This window comes from Ceratotherium simum, chromosome 2 (genome assembly GCF_057802395.1).
Source record: "Ceratotherium simum simum isolate JZ-2026a chromosome 2, ASM5780239v1, whole genome shotgun sequence".
In the NCBI taxonomy this organism is placed as follows: domain Eukaryota; kingdom Metazoa; phylum Chordata; class Mammalia; order Perissodactyla; family Rhinocerotidae; genus Ceratotherium; species Ceratotherium simum.
In genome coordinates this window covers 32,857,817-32,883,227 of record NC_141901.1, presented here as the reverse complement: position 1 = coordinate 32,883,227, position 25,411 = coordinate 32,857,817, and the positions used below count along the sequence as shown (strand labels likewise).

Below are 25,411 nucleotides of genomic sequence, written 5' to 3'. Positions count from 1 at the left end.
ACCGGTAACCACCAATCCAATCTCTGTCCCTATGTGTTTGTTTATTGTTGTTATTATCTACTACTTAATGAAGGAAATCATATGGTATTTGACCTTCTCCCTCTGACTTATTTCACTTTGCATAATACCCTCAATGCCCATCCATGTTGTCACAAATGGCTGGATTTCATCGTTTCTTATGGCTGAGTAGTATTCCATTGTGTATATATACCACATCTTCTTTATCCATTCGTCCCTTGATGGGCACTTTGGTTGCTTCCAAGTCTTGGCTATTGTGAATAACGCTGCAATGAACACAGGGGTGCATGTACCTTTATAAATTGGTGTTTTCAAGTTCTTTGGATAAATACCCGGCAATGGAATAGCTGGATCATATGGTAGTTCTATCCTTGATTTTTTGAGGAATCTCCATACTGTTTTCCATAGTGGCTGCACCAGTTTGCACTCCCAGCAGCAGTGTATGAGAGTTCCCTTCTCTCCACATCCTCTCCAACACATGTTGTTTCCTGTCTTGTTAATTATAGCCATTCTGACTGGTGTGAGGTGATATCTCATTGTAGTTTTGATTTGCATTTCCCTGATAATTAAGATTTTGAACATCTTTTCATGTGTCTGTTGGCCATCTGTATATCTTCTTTGGAGAAATGTCTGTTCAGGTCTTTTGCCCATTTTTCAATTGGGTTAGTAGTTTTTTTGTTGTTGAGATGCATGAGTTCTTTATATATTTTGGAGATTAAGCCCTTATCAGAAGTATGGTTTGCAAATATCTTCTCCCAATTGTTAGGTTGTCTTTTCGTTTTGTTGATGGTTTCCTTTGCTGTGCAGAAGCTTTTTAGTTTGATGTAGTCCCATTTGTTTATTTTTTCTATTGTTTCTCTTGCCCGGTCAGACATGGTGTTTGAAAAGATGTTGCTGAGACTGATGTCGAAGAGCGTACTGCCTATGTTTTCTTCTAGAACTTTCACAGTTTCAGGTCTTACATTCAAGTCTTTAATCCATTTGGAGTTAATTTTTGTGTATGGTATAAGGTAAGCATCTACTTTCCTTTTTTTGCATGTGGCTATCCAGTTTTCCCAACACCATTTGTTGAAGAGACTTTCTTTTCCCCATTGTATGTTCTTGGCTCCTTTGTCAAAGATTAGCTGGCCATAGATGTGTGGGTTTATTTCTGGGCTTTCGATTCTATTCCATTGATCTGTGTGTCTGTTTTTGTGCCAATACCATGCTGTTTTGGTTACTATAGCTTTGTAGTATATTTTGAAATCAGGGAGTGTGATACCTCCAGCTTTGTTCTTTTTTCTCAGGATTCCTTTAGCTATTCGGGGTCTTTTGTTGTTCCATATAAATTTTAGGATTCTTTGTTCTATTTCTGTGAAAAATGTTGTTGGAACTTTGATAGGGATTGCATTGAATCTATAAATGGCTTTAGGAAGTATGGACATCTTAACTATGTTAATTCTTCCAATCCAGGAGCACGGAATATCTTTCCATTTCTTTGTGTCTTCTTCAATTTCTTTCAGCAATGTTTTATAGTTTTCAGTGTACAGATCTTTCACCTCTTTGGTTAAGTTTATTCCTAGGTATTTTAATTTTTTTGTTGCAATTATAATGGGATGGTATTCTTAATTTCTCTTCCTGCTACTTCGTTGTTAGTGTACAGAAATGCAACTGATTTTTGTATGTTGATTTTGTATCCTGCAACTTTACCATATTCGTTTATTACTTCTAAAAGTTTTCTGGTGGATTCTTTAGGGTTTTCTATATATAAAATCATGTCATCTGCAAATAGTGACAGTTTCACTTCTTCCTTTCCAATTTGGATCCCTTTTGTTTCTTTCTCTTGCCTGATTGCTCTGGCTAGGACTTCCAGTACTATGTTAAATAGGAGTGGTGACAGTGGGCATCCTTGTCTGGTTCCTGTTCTTAGAGGGATAGCTTTCAGTTTTTCACCATTGAGGATGATATTAGCTGTGGGTTTCTCATATATGGTCTTTATTATGTTGAGGTACTTTCCTTCTATACCCATTTTATTCAGAGTTTTTATCATAAATGGATGCTGTATCTTGTCAAATGCTTTCTCTGCATCTATTGAGATGATCATGTGATTTTTATTCTTCATTTTATTAATGTGGTGTATCACGTTGATTGATTTGCGAATGGTAAACCATCCCTGCATACCTGGAATAAATCCCACTTGATCATGGTGTATAATCTTTTTAATGTATTGTTGCATGCGATTTGCTAGTATTTTGTTGAGGATTTTTGCATCGATGTTCATCAGTGATATTGGCCTGTAGTTTTCTTTTTTTGTGTTGTCCTTGTCTGGTTTTGGTATCAGGGTAACGTCAGCTTCGTAGAATGAGTTAGGGAGCTTCCCCCACTCCTCAATTTTTTGGAAGAGTTTGAGAAGGATAGGTATTAAGTCTTCTTTGAATGTTTGGTAGAATTCCCCAGGGAAGCCATCTGGTCCTGGACTTTTATTTTTGGGGAGGTTTGTGATTACTGTTTCGATCTCCTTACTGGTGATTGGTCTATTCAAATTCTCTACTTCTTCTTGATCCAGTTTTGGAGGGTTGTATGATTCTAAGAATTTATCCATTTCTTCCAGATTGTCGAATTGGTTGGCGTATAGCTTTTCATAGTATTCTCCTATAATCTTTTGTATTTCTGAGGTGTCTGTTGTAACCTCTCCTCTTTCATTTCTGATTTTACTTATTTGTGCCTTGTCTCTTTTTTTCTCGGTGAGTCTAGCTAAAGGTTTGTCAATTTTGTTGATCTTTTCAAAGAACCAGCTCTTGGTTTTATTAATTTTTTCTATTGTTTTTTTGGTCTCTATTTCACTTATTTCTGCTCGGATTTTTATTATGTCCCTTCTTCTACTGATTTTGGGCTTTGTTTGTTCTTCTTTTTCCAGTTCCTTTAGGTGCATTGTTAGATTGTTTATTTGAGATTTTTCTTGTTTGTGGTGATAGGCCTGTATCGCTATAAACTTCCCTCTTAGAACCGCTTTTGCTGTATCCCATAAATTCTGACATGTCGTATATTCATTTTCATTTGTCTCCAGGTATTTTTTGATTTCTTCTTTGATTTCTTCATTAACCCAGTCGTTGTTCAGTAGCATTTTGTTTAATCTCCATGTATTTGTGGCTTTTCTGATTTTCTTCCTATAGTTGATTTCTAGTTTCATACCGTTGTGGTCAGAAAAGATGCTTGGTATTATTTCAATCTTCTTAAATTTATGGAGACTTGTTTTGTGGCCTAATAGGTGATCAATCCTGGAGAATGTTCCATGTGCATTTGAAAAGAACGTGTATTCTTAGGTTTTTGGAGGGAATGCTCTGTATATATCTACTAGGTCCATCTGTTCTAGTGTGTCGTTTAAGGCCAATGTTTCCTTATTGATCTTCTGTTTGGATGATCTATCCGTTGGTGTAAGTGGGGTGTTAAAGTCTCCTACTATTATAGTGTTACTGTCTATTTCTGTTTTTATGTCTGTTAATAATTGCTTTATATATTTAAGTGCACCTACATTGGGTGCATAGATATTTACAAGTGTTATATCCTCTTGTTGGATTGTTCCCTTGATCATTATGTAATGCCCTTCTTTGTCTCTTTTTATAGTTTTTGTTTTAAAGTCTATTTTGTCTGATATGAGTACTGCTACCCCAGCTTTCTTTTCATTGCCATTTGCGTGGAGTATCTTTTTCCATCCCTTCACTTTCAGTTTGTGAGTGTCTTTAGGTCTGAAGTGTGTCTCTTGTATGCAGCATATATATGGGTCTTGTTGTTTTATCCAATCAGCCACCCTATGCCTTTTAATTGGAGCATTTAGTCCATTGATGTTTAAAGTAGCTATTGATAAGTATGTACTTACTGCCATTTTTTAACTTTTTTTTTTTTTCTTAGTGTTTTAGTCGTCCTTCTCTGTTCCTTTCTTCTTCTATACAGAATTGATGGTCACTTTAGTTTGACCTCTGTTTGAAAGCTGTACTCTTTAACTCCCCTCCTCCCTCCTTTTATGTTTTTGATATCATATCTAACCTCTATTTTGTGCATTTGTATCCATTACGTTCTTATCATGGAAATAGATAATTTTTCCTATTTGTGGTCTTCTCTTTTCCCCTCAAATCAGTCCCTTTAACATTTCTTGTAGCACTGGTTTCTTGGTGACAAACTCCTTTAATTTTTGCTTGTCTGGGAAATTTTTGATCTCTCCTTCCATTTTGAATGATAACCTTGCTGGGTAGAGTATTCTTGGCTGTAAGTTTTTTCCTTTTAGCACTTTAAATATATCATGCCATTCTCTTCTAGCCTGTAAGGTTTCTGCTGAGAAGTCAGCTGATAGCCTTATGGGGTTTCCTTTGTATGTAACTTGACATTCTCTTGTGGCTTTTAGGATTCTCTCTTTATCTTTAGTTCTGGACATTTTGATTATGATGTGTCTTGGTGTGGGCCTCTTTGGGTTTATCTTGTTTGGGGCTCTCTGTGCTTCCTCTGTGCTCTGTTTCCTTCCTTAGGTTAGGGAAGTTTTCATCTATTATTTCTTGAAATAGATTCTCTGCCCCCTTGTCTCGCTCTTCTCCTTCCGGGACACCTATAACAGGGATGTTAATGCGCTTGATGTTGTCCCAGAGGTCCCTCAGACTGTCCTCACTCTTTTTAATTCTTTTCTCTTTTACCTCTTCACCTTGGGTAATTTCTTCTAGTCTTTCGTCCAGCTCACAGATCCGTTCTGTATCCTCTACTCTGCTTTTGAGTCCCTCTAGTGAATTTTTCATTTCCAGTATTCTTCATTTCTGATTGGTTCTTTTTTATATCTTCCATTTCTTTGTTGACATTCTCACTGAGTTCATCTATTCTTCTCCCCAGATCAGTGAGCATCCTTAACACTCTTAGTTTGAACTCTCTGTCGGGTAGGTTGCTCATTTCTGTTTCACTTAGTTCCTTTTCTGGGGTTTTTTCCTGTTCTCTTACTTGGAATATATTCTTTTGCCTCCTCATTTTGCCTCTTTCCCTGTGCTTGTGTCTACGTATTAGGTAGGTTAGCTACGTCTCCTGCTCTTGGACAGGTGACCTTATGTAAGTGATGCCTTAGGAGGCTTCCAGTGTGCTTCCCTCAGTTCTCAATGTTCCAGGGGTGACCTCTATGTGGGCTATGTGTGTCCTTCTGTTGTGGCCTGTTTGCTCTCCCTGTAGGCACCCAGGGAGGCCAAGTTATGCCCCTGGCCAGCTGTTGTAATGCTCTGCTGCTTGTAGTTGTTGTGGGCCCTTCAGTCTCTTTATCAGGTGTGGGGAGCCCCAGCACAGTTGGCTGCAAGTTCTAATACCACATTTGTGTTGCAGTATTTCTTTTAAGTGAGTAGGCCGACAGCGTGGCAGGTTGTTAGCCTCAGGGCCTTACAATTGCTGTAAGCCTCTAGCCTGTTAGGTCTCTTGTCAGCTCTCTGAGGATTGCAGCTGGGTGGGGCTGGCCTCAGGCACAAGAGCACCCAATTGTTTCAGGCTTTGGTAGGTGGGGCAAACCCCCTATGTCTTTGAGAATCACAAGTCTTCTGCAGCTGACAAGCCCTGCTGCCCACAGGTCCACACACACAGTCAACACAGTCCTGCCCCGTGTGCGGGCCCCGACCTCCCCAAGCAGACCCAGTCTCTCCACGGTGGGAGCCCCACACACTCCGCCACTGCCCCACACTCTCCACCTGTTCCTTGTGCACACCCTGCCCCGCTCAAGTCGGGTCAGTTGCCAGGCTGCAGAGAATCCAGTCACCAATCTATGCAGGCCCACAAGTTGCCTGAGGGCTTGTTGTTGGGTGGGGCCAGTCTCTAGGGTGGGCTGCCTGCCCTGGCTGAGCTGGATTAAATCAGTGCTCTAGTGGGTGGGGCAGACCCTGGGCTAGCAGGCCTCAGGGAGAACTCCAATGGCGTCTGTGTCAGCACGCCCACACCAGGCACAACAATGGCCGCCGCCAATGTCCCAGTCCCTGGAGAGGTCTCACCCCTCACCGAGATGCACTCAGGGCCTATTAGGTGAGTCTCTTTTCACCACAGCACTGTGCACCTTTCTTTCTGGTGATTTTAGGATGCTTTCTGAAACGGGTGAGTTTGCGCGCGGGCCCTTTAAGAGCCGGTTTTAGTTTCTTTGTGAACGGGGTTTTCTGGGGGTACTCCCCAACGCTTTAGTAGCAGGCACAGTCAGATATTATGCCGCTGGTCTCGATTGTGCTGGGTCCACAAAATGCCCACAGCGGGGGCGCCCCCCGGCTCAGGGCCCCGTCCCTCCAGGGAGGCTGCGGACCTGTGGGCTGCTCCGGGGCGGCCGTGAGGCACTGCGGCTTGTGAAGGCGGCATTTTTCCTCTCCAGAAGGGAGTTTCTGCCTCTTCCACCTGAGTTAGGATCGTCCTTGTTGCAGGAGTTCCTCTTATCCAGTTTTCAGTTCTGTCTCAGGGGTAATTTTTCCACGAGTAGTTGTAAATTGGCCATGTCCGCGGGAGGAGGTGAGTTCAGAGTCTGCCTACGCCGCCATCTTGACTTCCTTAAATACAATTTAAATAGAATTTTTGTATCTAGTTTGATAATATATATTTTTTAAATATTTTAGTAGAATATACGTGGGTTCCTATTGCTGATAGGTTTGGATTCATTTTTACCACTTTTTGGGGGTTTTCTGTGTCACTATTTTCCCCTTACTTGTTTACTCTCATTTTAATTATTTTCCCCTTCATTATTTTGCAAGTTAAATTTTCTATCTTAATTGTTTTAAAGGTTACTCTGCATACTTTAACATGGATTTTTAACCAAACCAAACATTGATCAATAGTTTACCCTTTAACTGGATATTTCAAAGACCTTAGATTATTTTAACTCTGCTGATCTCTATCTCAACTTATATGGCATTGCTGTCCATTACTTTAACTTTATTTTTTTCAAATATCCCAAATTGAATATTATTTTTTGTACAATCCATATTTATCGTGTACTAGGTTTTTTATTCATCATTCCTTCATTTGGGGATTATTTTCCTTCTGCTTAATATAAAGCCCTCAGATCTCCTTTAGGGGAAATCTGTGAGAGATATACTTTCACAAAAATATTTTTCTAGTCTAAAATTATCTTTGTTTTACTCTCATCCTTCAAAGATAATTTCACTGGGAACATAATTTTAGTTGGGTGTTTATTTCCCCTTAACTCATGAAAGATAATATTTCATGATCTTCAAGTCCATTGCTGCTGTTGGAAAGTCAGCTGTAAGTCTCATAATTTTTCCTTTATAGATAATCTGCTTTTTTTCTATCTGCTTTTAGATTTCCCCTTATCTTCAATTTTTTCCTAGTTTCAGATTTATTAATTCTATAAGAAATTAGTTGGACTTGCTCAACTGTAGATAGTCTTTAATTCCAGAAAATCTTCAATCACAAAGTGTTTGTTATTATCTATTTCCCTTATCCCTCTTATTTTCTTCTGGAACTTTTTAGACATGTTGATCTTGACACCCTATATTCTGTGCCTCAACTGTCTATCTGGCATTTTGAATAATTTCTTCAGACCTTTAGTTTACTAGTTTTTTAGTAAACTGAAAAATAGTTTACTAATTATTTTTTCTTTCCAAATTGTCTAGTAATCCATTTAAGCTAATCTGTTCATTTTTTACTTTAAATTTTTATTATTTTAATATTTTTGCATTTACATATAACATACAAAATTTATTTTTGTGTATAGTATACTGAGAAAAAAATCAGAAAAAGAGATAAAAGAATCTCTTTTATCTATGATACAACTGAATACCCAGAATTCCAAAGATGCAGTAAAAAATTATTAGAATTAATAAAATTTGGTTAAATAGCTTGTTTAGTATTTCAAATATTGATAGCTTTTTCTTTTCCTCTACCAATAAGTGCCTATAGGTGGAAATAAATAATATCCCATTTACTATTTTATATTTAAGAATAAATTTAATAAGAATACATTTAATAAGAAAATTATCAGACACATATGAAGAAAATCATAAAAATCTTTTTAAACATATAAAGCAAGAACCTGAACAACTAGACAGGCATTCATATTAGTGGATGAGAACTCTTAACACCATTTTGAAAATCAATTTTCCCAAAATTAATCTATACATGTAATGCAATCCCAATTATGATTCCAGCAAGATGTTTTCAAATTGCATAAAATGTTCCTCACTAACAGATGGGAGAAGAAATGTCCAAAAAACAACCAAGAAAAAGTATAAGAAACAAGACCAGTGAGGACATATCTGATATTTGGTAGGACAAATATCAGATGTGACTCTATTCATATCATTAAGAGCTAATATAACTTTAAGAATAAAAAAATAGATCAATAGAACATAACGCAAAATACTGAATTAGACTTTAATATACAGTTCATTTATATAAAAAGTGTTTATAGCATTTATACTTCATTTCAGTAGGAAAAGGATGAATTATTTTAATAAATGGTGCTGCTACAACTGGCTACTCATTCTGCATTCCACTTTATAGTCAAAATGAAAACTCAACAGCACCAGGGTTTAGCAATGTTCTCAAAGAGAAAGTCAGTTTCGATATTTCTCTGGATTTACACTTTCACTTTGTTTATTGGCTTTTGAGAATTCCTTACTTTCATGCCAACTCACTAATGCATTTTGTAAGATTTATTTTATATATTGTCCAGCACTTGTTACTGTTCCTACAGAAGATTTGTTGAGGACATCTGGTCCACACTGGAGAATATACTTATGGCTTTTTACAGGGGCTTGTGGACTTAAGAGTGTGTGATGCAAAACAGTTAAAGAAACTGACATAAAATAGACAGCATGTTTGCAGCAAAGAGCACTAGTGCAGTGGGAAATGTTGGGTTAAGATTTTCCTTTATTAAATGTTCATGTAATTTGTCTATTAAAATTAAGCTAAAGATGGATTGTAGAGTTTGAACTAATTAATACTGGTTGAATATGCTCAGCATACCAATGAGTAAAGCTATGAATATATGTCAAGAATATATAAATGAGTCTCTGATATGAATAAAGATTAGCGAATGCTACTTATTATAGTGAAAAGGTTGGAAAACTACTCAAATTTTACATTCAGAAAGACACAGATGTAGAAGGAGATAACAAATTGAAAGTAAACTCATTCTTTTCTTGTTATCTTGGTTATTCTGTTCCTCCTTCTCAACCTGGTTACACTCTCTTTCATCTTCCTTTTTCTAATTCCTATCTATATTTTCTAAGTCCAATGAAGTTCACTCTTCTAGGAAAATATTAATGACCCCTACTGTTCTTAGTGATTCACTTTTTTGTCCCCAACATGCACAGCTTCGATAAAAGTCAATTCTATGCTGCCTTATGCCATTCTTTTATATTTTCCTAAATTCTTGTTTATTTTTTTCTAAAAAAAGGGTAAGGCTTTTGAAGGCAGACCCCACGTGGAAGGTGTCTTCTATATACTGCATAGTTCTAGAACAGTGGTAGGCATAAAGACTAGTGCTCAGCCAATGCATTATATGTGACATTTATTGCAAATAGATAACTTTAAAAAGTGATGTTCATTAAGGTGTTTTTCATGCAAACCAGACCTCACCTGAGACATACCTCCCCACACTGCAGGACTCTTTAAGCTCTTGGAGTTCAGTTATATTCTTTTCCGGAAAACCTAAAGCAAGATCAGAGTAGGTGTTCAATAACTGTTTGCTTGCTGAATAAAGGGAAATTGGATGAAAAAGAAAAAGAAGAAGAAAGAAATAACAAAAGAGAGTAAGAAAGAGAGAAAGAAAAAGAGAGAGAGGAAAAAGAAGGGAGAGAGGGAGGAAAAAAGAAAAGTCAATTAATTTAATCCCTTATAGGTTTGTGAAAATAGAATTTCAGAGAAAAGACCAGCAAAAATCAGGGAATAAGAAAACCAATAAAAGAAAATGAGGATGTGTGAGGAGGGTATATTTAAGTTAGAAACATAATGTGTTTGGCAATCATTTAGTGCTCAAATGAACACACTGATTGCCCAGTCAGTTAAATGAACATTAGACACAGTTTAATTAAGAGGTGTTGTCAGAGCGCCTGCTTTACTGGAAAAGGTGAATTGGTCAGCTGAATTTCACTTTCACAGATCACTGGGAGAAAAGCTGTTCCAAAAAGCAGATGTACCTTGGTATACAAGAGTCTCTCTTGCATTTAGCCATTCTGTACCTGGGTTGGCTTCTCCCAGGAACTGGGAGAAAACAATTTGGGGGCACATTGGGCAGTTACACTGATTCTTTTAGGTGACTGCTTTTCCCATAATCAGTTGTTTTTCTCAGTGAAGACTGCTGACTCTAAAGTGGGGAAAAAACCACTCAGGTATATTGTCCTTATCAGCAAAAAAATGCTGAATTCATGCTGATGGTTTGTTAACCTCCCATCAGCAGATGAAAATGATGAAACCAGTATTGTTACCACAAAGACCTAGTCTATTGATCACCCAAGATGGTCCTATTAAAGACCTTGAGGCATTAAAATGAAGCTTCCTCCCTATCCATCAGCATTCAAGATGAAATGAGAGCCAGAGAAATGAAATGAGGAGGGAAAGGGAATTTATTACCTTTACAAGCTGAAATTGGAACTATACTCCAATAAATCACTTTTATTGCTTATAGTTCATCAGTTTTAATTTGGAATGGGATGGGGCCAATGATGGAAGGAAGATAAGGAGGCCCTGTTTTATCTCCAAGGAGTTGTGCTTATGAAAAATGCCTGCTACCCAAGTCATTTAATCATGGCCAATTATCATCCTTTCTTGTTAGCAACATTTTTCAATTTCACCTTCAGTTCTTTAAATAGGGACAGAAAGTTCTAGAAATTCATATCCACAAAATAATAGTTAAAGTTAGGACAATGTTATAGAAGCCCAAGGTGGATGTTTAAATCCTCATTCTCAAAATCTAAAGGACCCCTTGCCTGTAGCCTGAGAAAACAAGAAGAAAATAATAATAGATATTACAATCAGTATTTTCCAGAGGCTAGTCATAGTTTATTAAGAAAAATATCCAGAGATGAGCAGGGAAAATACTTTTAAGGAATTTTTTCAAAAATAATTGTCTATACTGGATTCAAAGAAGGCAAGTTGGAACTGAGTGGGGGTGCCCTAAGAATTAAAATATCTATTGGCTATAAAACCCTTGAAAAGCATTGGGTGATATACTTATGTAAGGTCCTATTAACAGGTCTATAAGTAATGGACACGGTGCTGGATGACCTCAAGTAAAGACACTCTGGAGTCTAGGTATAAAATCCAGAAGTGGTATTTCTAGAGTAGAGGCCAACAATATTCAATGCACAATGAATTTGTGTAGTCATAGGTCACCTTTCACTATGATTAAGAAATAGTTCCTAAAAGAAAATCAGGCACCTCCTGATTTGATGCAAGGTGGAACATGATGTAATGTTTTAATATTGAGATCCTTGGTAATTTACAGATGGAAAATATTGAGAATAAGAGAATAAGAATTTATCTAGGCCATTTAGGTATGAGAGCACTGTTCATTGTCAATTATCCTTCCTCTATTCCACGTGTTCCTGGTGGGACTATTAGTCACAATAGCATGGCCTTCCTCCCCTCCATGTGATTGGACACATGAAATAAGCAAGGCTAATCAGATTCCGGTCATATGAATCTTGAGCAGGAAAATGTCCATGAGTTCCTGCTGCTAAGATCTGTGAATCTTCCCTGGTCTTAAACTTCTGAAAGCTTGATGATTTAGCTCTTCTTTCAATTCTGTAAACTGTATAGTACTTTTGCCATATCCTTTTTGAGCCTCCTTAAGATTGCCAAAGTTGATTGCTATTGTTTAAAACCAGAGGCCATCAAGCTCCTTAGCTATTTCTGAAGAAGGCATCAGTAAATCTACGATCCTTGCCACAGAGCATGTTTCTCTGCCTGCTTTCCACCTGTGGAAAGTTGGGAACATGGATATTGTTTTACATATTAAACAATACCAACCTCTTTTTAGTTTAAGTCGGCAGCACTTTTATCGATACAACCCTATTAAAACTTTTTGGGTTTTCTATGTACTTGATTCCAGTCAATTCCATGATGCCAAAAGCACACCCACAGCTTCTTTTTAGATATGCCCCATTTGGAGGCTTAATTACTGGTACTTTAAGCACATCAGACTGCGGTGGCATCATGTCATAAAGCTTTCTAGAACCTTTTTTCCAATGATGGAGCCCTAGTTGCCTGATTTTTAGGGGGATTAATAAAAACCGACAAGTAAATATCTACCAGTGCATGTCACACACTACATGCTTCATAAATATTGCTTAGCAGTCCATTCTTATTTCACCTGGTTTAAGTCCATCTCTTATCAACCTGGTTTAATGTTAACAAACATGCCTCAAATAAAATATTGCTTGGAGTCTAGTCACCCAAAGAGAACTGATAAAAATCAAAATTTTATATCTGCAGAGCTGAGAACTAGACTACTACTATGCAAGTGCACCAAGGTGCCATCTTTACGTGGGGAAAGTCCCAAACTACCTCTCTCATATTTTATAACACTATTATCAGTCAGCAAGACATTTATGGAGTAGTTTTATAGATGTGCATTTTTGTACTGTCTCTGGTTTTACATTTGGAGAATAACATCATGGAACTCTACATAAGTAGAACACGTAAGGTGTTCATCCCTAAACAGAAGAATGGTTGCTGATTTATGCAACTGAAAAGGGGACATGGATAAACTCTAGAAAGAAGGCACAAGAGGACCGGCCCCATGGCTTAGCGGTTAAGTGCGCGCACTCCACTGCTGGCGGCCCGGGTTCGGATCCCGGGCGCGCACCGACGCACCGCTTCTCCAGCCACGCTGAGGCCACGTCCCACATACAGCAGCTAGAAGGATGTGCAGCTATGACATACAACTATCTACTGGGGCTTTGGGTGAAAAACATAAATAAATAAAATCTTTCAAAAAAAAAGAAAGAAGGCACAAGAATCTCTCATTAGATGACCTCATTAATGACACCAGGCAAATCACTTTCTGAGCCTCCATCTCCTCAATTCAGTGGGTATAATGGTAACTACCTTACAGGGTTGCTGTGAAGATTGAATAAGGTTATGCACTAACAAGTGCCTAACATGGAACAGTGGATTAGCTCTGTCAACAACAGTTCTGATCCCCTTATAACTTGCCTTCCAGTCCTGTTAGCTTGGAAAGCTAAAGAACTACATTTCTTAATTCCCTTTGCAGCAAAATTTCTGAATGTGATTTGAGCTCTACCAATGTGATTTGAGCTCTACCAATCAGATGGACTTGTATGAGTCTTTGATACAGAATGGAGTTACATAGAGAGAGAGCCAGGAGATAGGACAGTCATTTTTCTGGCAAGGATCACGGTAATGGAAGTAAAATTCCGGATCTAGGACCCATAGTGGTGACTTTCCTGATTCAGTAGCCTTCTGTTCATGGCAGAGGTAGTCTTGCCCTGAAGACAGAAGCCATGGCAACTAATTTCCTGATTCTGCAGTTCCTTGAAAGTGGAGGGGTAGCAGTAGCTCCTTGGCAGGCCAATTCTTTGGTGTGGTGTTGGTAGTCATTTCTGGAGGCTCAGTTCAAGTCTGTTTCTTCAGCTTTACCGACGAGTCTGTGAACTATTTGTAACCACTAGTAAATCCATTTTTGCTTAAATCAGCTACAGTGGATTTTGTTTCTACAATTTGGAACGCTGATGAACATAGTGCACATTAAAATGTTACTTATATCTGAAGATATAGCTCATGGAAAGTATCCTTTTTAGGGAATAAAGTTTGATACACAATCATGTGCTACATAATGATGTTTTGGTCAATGATGGACCACATATATGATGGCGGTCCCATAAGATTAGTACCATATAGCTTAGCTTTGTAGCAGGCTATACCATCTAGGTTTGTATAAGTATACTCTATGATGTTTGCACAACAACGAAATCACCTAATGATGCGTTTCTCAGAATGTATCCTCATTGTTATGCAGCGTAAGACTGTAATGGAAAAATCACGGCTTTGGGAGACATTGTGTATTCAAATCCAGATGCTTTATGAGTCATGGAACATCAGACAAATTATTTCACTTGTCTGAAATTCAGGCTACTCATCTATAAAATATTGCTAATAATATCAATATAAAGGGTTTTCCACTTACTCAAGAGACATTTATTAACCATTTACCAACTGTCAACTCTTCAAAACACTTCATTTGAATGAAATAGACTAAAGCCTGCTCTCACAGTTGTTTAAACTCTAGTGAGAAGAAAGAGACAATAGAAAATCTAGCAAATAAAAACATATAATATGTCAAGTGGAAATAAGTACTTAGAGAAGAAAAGTCAGTGGGGGAAGGGGTTAGAATACGATGGGGGAAGGGACAGGTGGATCTTGTTTTATATGGCGACATCAGGAAAGACTACTTTGAGCCGCTACCTGAAGGATGTGAGGGAGAGAGACGTGTGACTATTTGAAGAAAGAATGCTCTGGGCAGAGAGAAAAACGTGCCTTGCACATTTAAGTGCCAACTAGAGGGCCAGTGTGACTGGAGTGCAATGAGTGATGGGAAAAATGGTTGGCGGTGAGGCAGGAGTGGTAGCAGGGGACCAGATCATGGACCCCCATTGAAAGGCCTTTATATTCAACTGGGATTGAAAATCAGATATAATATGTATCCCCCTAGCCTGGCACATTAGAGTTCCCTTTTCTTCCCTCCACAAAGTAAGTTAGTTTAATCTCTATGATGTAAGACCAACCTAGTAGGGCTTCCAGGTATGATGATGGTTTTTTCTTCTTCCTCTGAATTCTTCTCCTCTCTCCAGGAAATTATGAAAAAGTTACTCATCTCCACAGACTACCAATCTTTTGTTCTTATAACAGAGCAACATTTAATAACTTGATGAATACAAGAGCATGTAAAAAGAAAGAAAAGTAGAGGAAATAAACTTGTAAAAAATTAAAAGATGAAGTTGATGTCATCCTCTGGGCTTACAGCAAGTGGGCTGGCACTCCACAGGAGAACAGCTTTGACAAATATTTGTAGCATGAGAAAAAAGTGATTTATCAGCCACTCTGCTCAAGTCAACAGACTTCTCTGAACTGCATCTCTGAGATAGAGCAGACCCAGCTGTCTCCTTGCCCTCCCTCTCCTGTTGGAACTTTCTGTGAAGCCATTCTTTCACTTGGTCCTTCTGTCTGGACTGACCATCCCCCTTTTTGCCTTTGCCTTGGCAAAGTCTTTTTTATTTATTTTTTAGACAATTAAGGCCTAGCTTCCACACCACCTTCTCTGTGAACCCTGTTCTGACTCCCCAGGACAGGATTGGTTAATTCTTCTCTCTCTTCTCCTAGCACATCCTTCATATCTCTGTTGAAACACTTAATAGCTGTTCCTGTCTCTCCCAAGAGGCTGTGAGCTCCTCGTGACAAGCTTATGTCTCATTCTTAAGTATTTCCTCATCATTTAGTTCAGCGCTTCATAAAAATGTTTGTTAACAGATGGAAGGAAGGAAGGAAAGAAGGAAAGAAGGAGGGAAAGTTATTTATATCCTTTGTTGCTTCACTCTCAAACATTTTTCAAAAGAGGTAAAGTATATGAAACTTTTAAGAAAACATAAAACCCTTAGAAAACTATAAACATAAGTGGACATTTTGGTGATGATGACAAGCAAGGATTCTTGTTGGAGACTTAGAAAATTCTAGATAGGAAATGCATTTTCCACAAGAATATTTGTTTTGGAAAATCTTAACATTCTTAATTCACTCTGCCTGACCTTATGCTAAATTCCCTAGGACGGAAATGAATAGCAGATCTACATGTTTTCTCTACGATAAGCTGGAATTTTTTACTTATCCTTATTCAAATAAAACATTGCTTTGAGGGATCTGATTTGCCATTGAGAAATTGCGCCCTGGTTTATCTCATCATTTGATATTCTGGCAAATGTAACAGAAATAATTTCCACTGAAGGACTGTTTTCTTTTTTCCAAGTTGTTTTGTCTGCTCTGAGCTTTATTTCAAGTAAACTGATCCAAAGGTCTGAAGAGAGCCATAACACAGCTAGCAATAATACAGCTCACATTGATCTAGGCTTCTTTCTGGAGGGTTAATAGATCAGATAGTATTATCCTGCCACTTTTTAAAAAGAGGAAACAGATTCGGAGAGTTTACTTTATTTGTCTAACTTACATAGTACAATTCTATTTTAGAACAGTGCACTTACGCATTTGTGGAGCATTATTTTGCACCTAAAATTTTCATTGACTCTTAATTGTTAGTTGTGTGGTAATATATACTTCATTTTAAACCTATATTATTTTTAGCAACACATGTTATTGATTTCTAGATATCACGTGGGGTTTAAGCTGGCAAGAGGGGAACTCTGTTCATAGTCAGACTTTAAGGGAAAAGATTGTATAAGAGTGAAGAAAAAGGTAGGTATGGCCAGAGGGCTCAAATTTTTGAAAATGGAAATGACTCAAAAGAGATGGGAAGTTCTAAAAGTAAATGCTAACAACGTGGAAGTTTAACAATGTGAGACACATGACAGAGTTTTCCAGGAAAGAATGACTAAATTCTAAAGGTTCCATATGACGGCATTTATCATGGCAAATTAGGTATAATTTACATAGCTTAAACCCTGCATAATATCTAGAAACCAATAAGATGTTACTACAAAACCAGCAGCTTTATTTTTTCTTGCCCCTTCTGGCTGGCTGCCACTCATAACCTAGTATGAATGTTGGTCAACCATTTTCCATAGCCTCATCCTCCACAAATTGCTAAATGGAGAGGTTAAATTTTTTCCTTCAGAAAACTTATAATTCCCACTAATGTAATTAATGGATTATGAGATTGTTGTGGAAAACTAACCTGTTATTTGAGCCAAGAGTCATAAAGGCAGAGGAGAATTCAGCAGAGAAGTGTTATTTAGTGAGGAGCAGCAGGGTTAGTAATCTGTCACTTTGGGATTGATAGCAATCCCACTGCAAAGAAGAATGGTACCCTGAAGCTAAGAAAGAATTTGTTGAGGGCCGGCCCCGTGGCTTAGCGGTTAAGTGCTCACACTCCGATGCTGGTGGCCCGGGTTCAGATCCCGGGCACGCACCGACGCACCGATTCTCCGGCCATGCTGAGGCCGCGTCCCACATACAGCAACTAGAAGGATGTGCAACTATGACATACAACTATCTACTGGGGCTTTGGGGGAAAAATAAAAATAAAAAAAAAAGAAAGAAAGAACTTGTTGATATGTCATCAAAATCCTCAAATAATAACAGGAGCTGGAGTGACTTTAAGCATTTGCTGTGTACTTACAAAAGTGCTAAGCACTTTGGCAAGTATGACATCATTTTATTATTGCTGTGCTGGTGAGCCTATTATTTTTATCTCCACTTTTTAGGAGTTGAAACTAAAGCTTGGAAAGATGAAATAACTTGACTGAGGTAACAGGCAAGAGGGCAAGCCTGGGCATAGTCAACTTTGTGGTCTATATGTGAGGAGAGAAGATTGTATATACTCCAAAGGAAAAATTGGTATGATTTGATAACTCAGATTTTTTTTAATGGAAAATGACTCAAAAGAGAGAGGAAACAAATGAGAGCTAGCAGCATAGAAGTTTAGTAATACAACATATATGACAGGGTTCTCTAGGAAAGAATGACTGAACACTAAGAAGTTCCATGGTGAATTCAACATGATTCAGGAGATGAACTTCAGTTTTATAGATTCAAAGAAGTCTGGCCAATAGCCTGAGTGAGTTCAAGCCAAAAACCTAACTCACATTGATAGAATTAACATGAGGCTCACGTTTATAAATAGAATGCCTACTAACACATGAGAATGCTTATTGGAATAAGGCATTTATGCTCACTTGATTAGAGCATTCTCCTCTCACAGATAAGGAAAAATAAAAATATGCAAACTGAAACATGAAACCCAAAGAGCAGCTCAAATTTTCTGTCACCTTCACCTCCATTTTTCTATGCATTCTGATGGGCTGACAGTTTATAGTCAGTTCTGTCTCATAGTTTGTTCTTGCAATGGTTACACGCCACTCTTGCAGCTCTTTCTTTCCCTCCGTACACCCTAGCCAGAATGGAACACAATCTCTTGTTCTTGAATTCCGCAAAATCAAAATGAAACAAAACAAAAACAAGCCTAAAGGACAATATAAGACTTTACTGAAGGCTTGGGGAAGAAGACGGGGTTTTCAGTGCAAGAATACATAAAACTTAAAATTCGATATTAGTTATCCCTGTTCTTAAAAGCACTTTGGCCACTCTGCCAAACTACCCAATAATCTCTCGCATCTACTTCTCTCTCTTCCCTGACTTCGCTAGTACTCAAATTTTAGTTCTTTGTTTTTGTTGATGCTCATTTTTATGAATTTTTAATTACACAAGTGGTATATTAATATATTCAGCCTCAAAAACAACAACACAGAACACTAAATCATTTTCTCTATATTTCTTTTTTATAATTTACATTTTTTTCATCTTTACCGGTGAGTTTTATACTTCCGTATGTTTTCATGTTACTAATTGGTGTCCTTTCATTTCTTTGAAGAAGTCCCTTTAATTTTTCTTGTACGGCTAGTCTAGTGGAGATGAACTACAGCTTTTGTTTGTCTGGAAAACTCTCTCTCTCTCCTTAAATTCTGAAGGACAACTTTACTGCATAGAGTATTCTTGGTTTGCTGTTTTTTCTGTCGGTGCTTTGAATATATCATCCTACCTCCTCTGGCCTGCAAGGCTTTTGCTGAAAAATCTGCTGCTAAAAACTATTGTCTTATAGTCCTTTGTAAGTAAAAAGTTGCTTTTTTCTTGCAACTTTTAAGATTTTCTCTTTATCTTTAACTTTTGACAATTTAATTATAATGTTTCATTGTGTGGGTCTCTTTAGACTCATGTTATTTGGTACTTTTTGGGCTTCCTGGATCTGGATGTCTATTTCTTTCCCCAGGTTAGGAAAGCATTCAGCCATTATTTCATTGAATAAGCTTTCTTCCACTTTAATATCCAATGTCAAAGGTAATATATTTGGATTTCAGCAGAATGTTTGATATCATACTTCAAGATATCTTTGAACGTTAGATAGAAAAATGTGGAACAAAATCAACAGTTTAGTTAAATGTAGCTAATCAAACAGCAAAAAATGTATATAGTATGATTTCATGTAATAGTGAAGAAAAATAAAGAAGAGTAAGTGAATGGAAAGTGATATGGTAATCTTTTAGATAGAGTTTCAGGAAGAATCTGTCTCAGAAAGGGAGAGTTGAACAAAAACTTGGGTTGACCTGAGGATATAAGCCATGTGACTATCTTGCAGAAAAAAACATTTTAGGTAAAGGAAGGGCAAGCACAAAGGCCTAGAAAAAAGAATGTATGGAATGTTTGAATAACAGTGAGATAGTTGATGAGGAATGACTAAGAGAAAAGTTTGGAAAGTGAACATCAGGTTATATAGGGTCACGATGAAGATTTTGGATTTCATCCTAAGTGTGATGGGAAGCCATCAGAAGGTTCTGAGATGACTTATGTCTTATAAAATCACTCTGGGTGCAGTGTGGAGAATAGAATAGGACAGGTTAAGACAGTGGGACAAGATCGGAAACACAGGAGCCCATCAAGAGGCTATTTCAGGAGCCCAGAAGAAGACGCTGATAGCCTGGACACAAGATGCTAACTGAAGGTCATGAAAGATGGTCAGATTCTGTATATATTTTTGAAGGTGATACCATAGGATTGTAGAAGAAAGATACAAGGTGTACAGAAAAGAGGAGTTAAAGATGAGTCTAAGGTTTTGGTGTAAGTAATTGGGTAAGTAGTGATATCGTTCATTGAAATGGGAACACAGGAGGAAGGGTAGCTTTGAGAACAAAATGTCTGACTCTAATTTTGGTTTTATTTATCGTAAGACATCAATTTTTTATAGGTAAAGGCAGCATCTCAAATCAGTAGAAGAAAGTTGCTTATTAAATAATTGGTTTGGGGACAAATGGATAGTCACATGGCAAAAAATAAAGTCTGCCTTGGATTTTAGGCCAGGATAAATCCCAAATGAATCAGTTTTAATGGTAAAGAATGAAACCACAAAAGTATGAGAAGAAACCATGGGACAATTACATCATAACCTTAAGTTAGAGGAAGTCTTTCTAAATGTGACATTTTATTTTTCAATTCCCGACACTGCCAAAATCTCTGCTTTAGCAGATGCATTCTGTTTGGCTTCTTAGCCTCCATTCCATGCTTGTGCAGCACAGGAATCATCATTGACACGGGGTAAACTGCCTTCAGAATTTTAAGCTCATTTTTCTGAAGTTTTCTTTCCCGCTCAGCGATACTGGCCCCTCAAGTCCTGGCTGCCTCTAATTTTTAATCCCTCGGCCCAATGATACTGCTGAAAGCTGTAAGCTGGCACTCTCTTTTCTGAATTTACACTCCATGCCAGGCATCGGCAAATTCTGTGAGGGAAAAAAAAGCAAAAGATGAAGGTAGGACTTAGCTCAATACATTTTCCTTCACTCTAGAATCTCACCCTTCAATTTCTGACTGTTTGGGGTGACTTTTGATGATTTCATACAGCTTTTTTTTTTTTTTCCAATTTCTCCCACATTTTATAGTTGTTCTCAGTAGGAAGGTTAGTATGATACAAATTACTCTGTCATGGATGAATGCCCCTACTCTTAGTAATTAATTGATCATACAAACAACAGATAAGTAAACATTTAGATGATTTAAATAGCACAATTTAAACATTTGACCACTTATAGACTTAGAATATTAAATCCAAAAATTGGAGAATTTATATTTATTTAAAGCCATCTTGGAAAATCTGCAAAAATTTACTGTGTGCTAGGATATGAAGTGAACCCAAATAGATTTCAATGAGTTATTTTTATGAAGACTACATATAATTATAAAATATAGTTAACGGGTCTATATCTAAAGGAAGTGAAATCAATATCTCAGAGATATCTGCACTCCCATATTCATGGGATGGAATGGAATATTCAACCTTACAAAAGAAGGAAATGCCATTTTCAACAACATGGATGAAACTTGAGGGCATTATGCTAAGTCAAATCAGTCAGACAGAGAAAGACAAATACTGTATGATCTCACTTATACATGGAATCTAAAAAAGCTGAACTCATAGAAGCTCAGAGTAGATTGGTGGTTGCCAGGAGCTGCGGGTGGGGGAAATGGAGAGATGTTGGTTAAAGGGTACAAAATTCCAGTTAAAAGGTGGATAAGTTCTGGGAATGTCACGTACAGCACGGTGACTATAGTTAACAGTATTATATTGTGTATTTGTATGTTGTATATTTGAAAGTTGCTAGAAGAGTAGACCTTGAATGTTTTCACCACAAAAAAAAAAAGGTAATGAGGTGACGGATGTGTTAACTAACCTTATGTGGTAATCATTTACATATCAATATATACTTATATACATATATCATATATAAACATATATCAATATATACATATATCAAACCACCAGATTGAACACCTTAAACTTACACCATGTTATATGTAAATTATTTTTCAATAAAGCTGGAAAAATAGTTGTGTCCTTATCACAAAATAATGATGATAATAATAATAGTAATGATAACAAAAGCGGGCAGGGGAAACTTTTGGACATGATGGATATGTTAATGGCATAGATTGTGGTGATATATACTTATCTCCAAACTCATCAAGTTGCATACATTAAACATGTACAGCTTTTTGTATGTCAATCATACCTTAATGAAATAGTTTTAAAAACACACACACACAATGTAGTTATGTTACAAATCAAAACCAAATATGACTAGAAAAATAGATGTGGAATTTAGAAACACACTTCTAAACAATTCATTAATCAAAGGCAAAATTATAATGGAAAGCAAAATCTACTTAGAACTAAATAATTCTGAAAATATTATGTATTAAAGCTTATATAATGGAGTTAAAGCATACTTAGTAGATTTTTTTCTTCGAAAGATTGCAGTAAAAAATAAGAAAGTCTAAAAAATAATGTTCGAAACACTCAACTTGAGACATTAGAAAAAGAAGACTAGGGTAAGCCACAAAAAGAAAGAAGAAAATCCTGAAGATAGGAACAGAAACTAATGAAATAGAGAACAATTCTAGAGGATCGGTAAAGCCAAAATTTTTTGAGAAGGCTAATAAAAGTAAACCAAACTCTTGGATGATTGATTTCCCCAAAAAGCACATACACTATTTAGGAAAAAGTCTGTCTGAGTAGAATAACTACAGATTGTAGAGGTTAAAAACAATGAGGGATATTTTAAATTACCATATAATAATATAATTGAAAACTTAAATGGAAAACATAAATTCCTAAAAAATGTAAGACACAAAACAGACTGACTCATGAAAGCTAATAACCCTAGGAAACCAATAACCACTAACAAAATTGAATCAGTCTCAGATGGTTTTTAATGTTGAATTCTACCAAATATTCAAGGAACAAACAAACAACAAATTATCTATCGGATATAATTTCTTCTGAGAAATAGAAAAAAAGAGAACATTTCTCAAGTTATTTTACAAGGCTATTATAATTTTGGTACCAATATTGGTTACATAAATACACCATAATGGAAAATTAAAGGCAAATCTATTCATGCAAATAGAAACAAGAATTCTGAAGAAAGTATTTACAAAAGAAATTTCACAAGGAAATAAAGACTAATATATCAAGATCTAGTTAGATTTATTCCAGAAATTCAAAGTGATTTAACAGTATAAAATCAGCATAGTTAATCACATTAAGGGATTAAAGGAGAAAGGTATATGAGTATCTGTTATGTGCAGAAATATATTTGAAAAAAACCCATCCTTCATTCATAGTGAAACCTTTTAGCAAACTAAAAATTGAAAGGCATTTCTTTATCTGATAAATGGCATTTACAAAAACAAAATTCTACAGCCAATGTCCTATCTCAAGGTGGATTGTTAAAAATTATTAAGTGAGAGAAAGACAAGGATATCTGCTATCACTTTTTCAATTCACCGTTGTTCTGAAAATTTTAACCATCACAATAAAATTAGAAAAATAAATAAAAGATATGAAGAAAGGAAAGGAAAGAAACAAAATTTTATTTCGTCGATGGACTAACTCAAAAGAATCTACAAATTGTTCAAGTAATAAAAATATTAGATCGATACCTAAAACTCAATGGACTTTCTATATGCGGTATACAAATAGTTAAAATGCAATGAAACGAAGAAAGGTAGCATGTAAAATAGCAACAAAAATATAGGGTCCTTAGGGAAAAATCTAACTAAAGATGTTTATTTATTTCCCAGGACCGCCATAATGAAGTACCACAAACTGAGTAACTTAAAACAACAGAAAGGTATTCTCTCACAGTTCTGGAGACTAGAAGTCTAAAATCCAGGTGTTGGCGGGGCCATGCTCCCACCTAACCTTTAGAGGAAGATCTCTTTTTGACTATTCCACCTTCAAGTAATCCTAGACTTTACTCGTCTTGTGGCAGCTTAACTCTAATCTCTGCAACTTCACATGGCTGTCTTCTCCCTGTGTGTTTACGTCATGACGGCCACCTGGCCAAGAGTGATTATACGTCTTGGTCCATCATCAAATGTATTAAAACTAACATAAATGTGCATCTTAGAATTTATTAAATATAGTGTAAATCTCTAGTAATTAAGAAAGCATGGTACTAGCATAGGAGAGAAAGGCAGACAAACGAGCATAGAAACAGACCTATCCACATACAGAAACATGAGAAATAACAGATTTGTCAACACATATCAGTGGAGAGAGAATAAATTAATCAATAAATGACGCCTGGGTAATCAGGTTTTCAAATTGGGAAAAAAACATTTAAAGCATTCACAAAATCAGTTCTTGATATATCAAAGGTTTAAATGTGAAAATACTTAAAAATAATTAGAAATAGGCTAGCCTCACGGCCTAGTGGTTAAGTTTGGTGTGCTCCACTTCGGCAGCCTGGGTTTGGTTCCTGGGTGTGGACCTACACCTCTCATCAGTGGCCATGCTATGGCAGAGACCCACATACAAAATAGAGGAAGATTGGCACAGATGTTCGCTCAGGGCAAATCTTCCTCAGCAAAAAAAAAAAAAAAAAAAAAAAAGGTTAGAAAAATATCTTTATGAATCTGAGGTAGAGAAGATACTAAGAACAAGAAGTGCAAAACTACTAAGGAATAGAATGACAAGTTGAGGATTCTTACAATAGTTTTAAAACTTCTGTTCATCAAAAGACAAGTCCCGAACTGGGGGAATCTTGTAACACAAAGTACTCTCTCTGTAACTATAAAAACATAATACTTGAAACTTCTATAAATCGACTTGAATAAACATTTCTCCAACGAAGATATATATAAAGGGCCAACAAGCTTATGAAAAAATGCTCAACATCACTACTCATTAGGGAAATGTAAATCAAACCCACAGTGAGATATAACCTCACACGGAAAAGGATGGCTATTATCAAAAAAACAGAAAATGACAAGTGTTGGCAGGATGTAGAGAAATTGGAACACTTGTGTGATGTTGGTGGGAATGTAAAATGGTGGACCTGCTATGGAAAAAAGTATGGCAATTCCTCAAAAAATTAAAAATAAAAGTTCTACATGATCCAGTGATTCTATTCTGGGCATCCAGAGGAATTGAAAGGGGTGTCTTGAAGAGATATTTGTACACCTATGTTCATAGCAGCATTATTCACAATAGCTAAAAGGTGGAAGCAACTGAAATGTTCATCAATGGATAAATGGATAAACAAAATGTGGTATATACATACAATGGAATATTATTCAGCTTTAAAAAGGAAGGAAATTCTGACACATGCTACATGAATGAACCTGGAGAATATTATGCTAAGTGAAGTAAGTCAGTTACAAAAAGACAAATCTGTTTGATTCTCCCAAATGAGGTATCTAGAGTAGTCAAACTCATAGAAACAGAAAGTAGAATGGTAGTTGCCAAGAGCTGAGAGAAAGGGAAATGAGAAGTTATTGTTCAAGGCATATAAAGTTTCAATTTTGCAATATTATAAATTTCTGAGTCTTGATTGCACAACAGTTTGAATACACTGACTGAACCGTACATTTAAAAAATATTAAGATGGTAAATATTACACTATGTTTACTTTACTACCATGAAAAACAAGATAAAGATAAATTAGAAAACTTCTAAAAAAAATAAGAAAAAGACAAAAAAAAAAGAAGTGGATTAAAAGACATGACTAGGCATCCCACAGAATAAACATGAGTAGTGCATATACAAAAGCATATTAAAAGATCCTTAAATTCAACAATAATAAAAGAAATGTAAATTAAAACCACAATCAGATAACATTTCCTACCCTAAAGATTAGCAAGAATTAATAACTTATCTAATTCCAAG

General features: G+C 36.5%; 1 long non-coding RNA gene across 8 annotated transcripts in view; it reads left to right on the top strand.

Moving 5' to 3' along the window:
• Nucleotides 1-5,906: 5,906 nt before the first annotated feature.
• Nucleotides 5,907-25,411, top strand: part of LOC147917806 (uncharacterized) — a 116,968-nt gene continuing 97,463 nt past the window's right edge. For all 8 annotated transcript variants that reach the window (XR_015554546.1, XR_015554544.1, XR_015554555.1 and 5 more), the window contains exon 1: nt 5,907-6,027. This is a non-coding gene — a long non-coding RNA (uncharacterized LOC147917806). The remainder of the gene's footprint in view (nt 6,028-25,411) is intronic.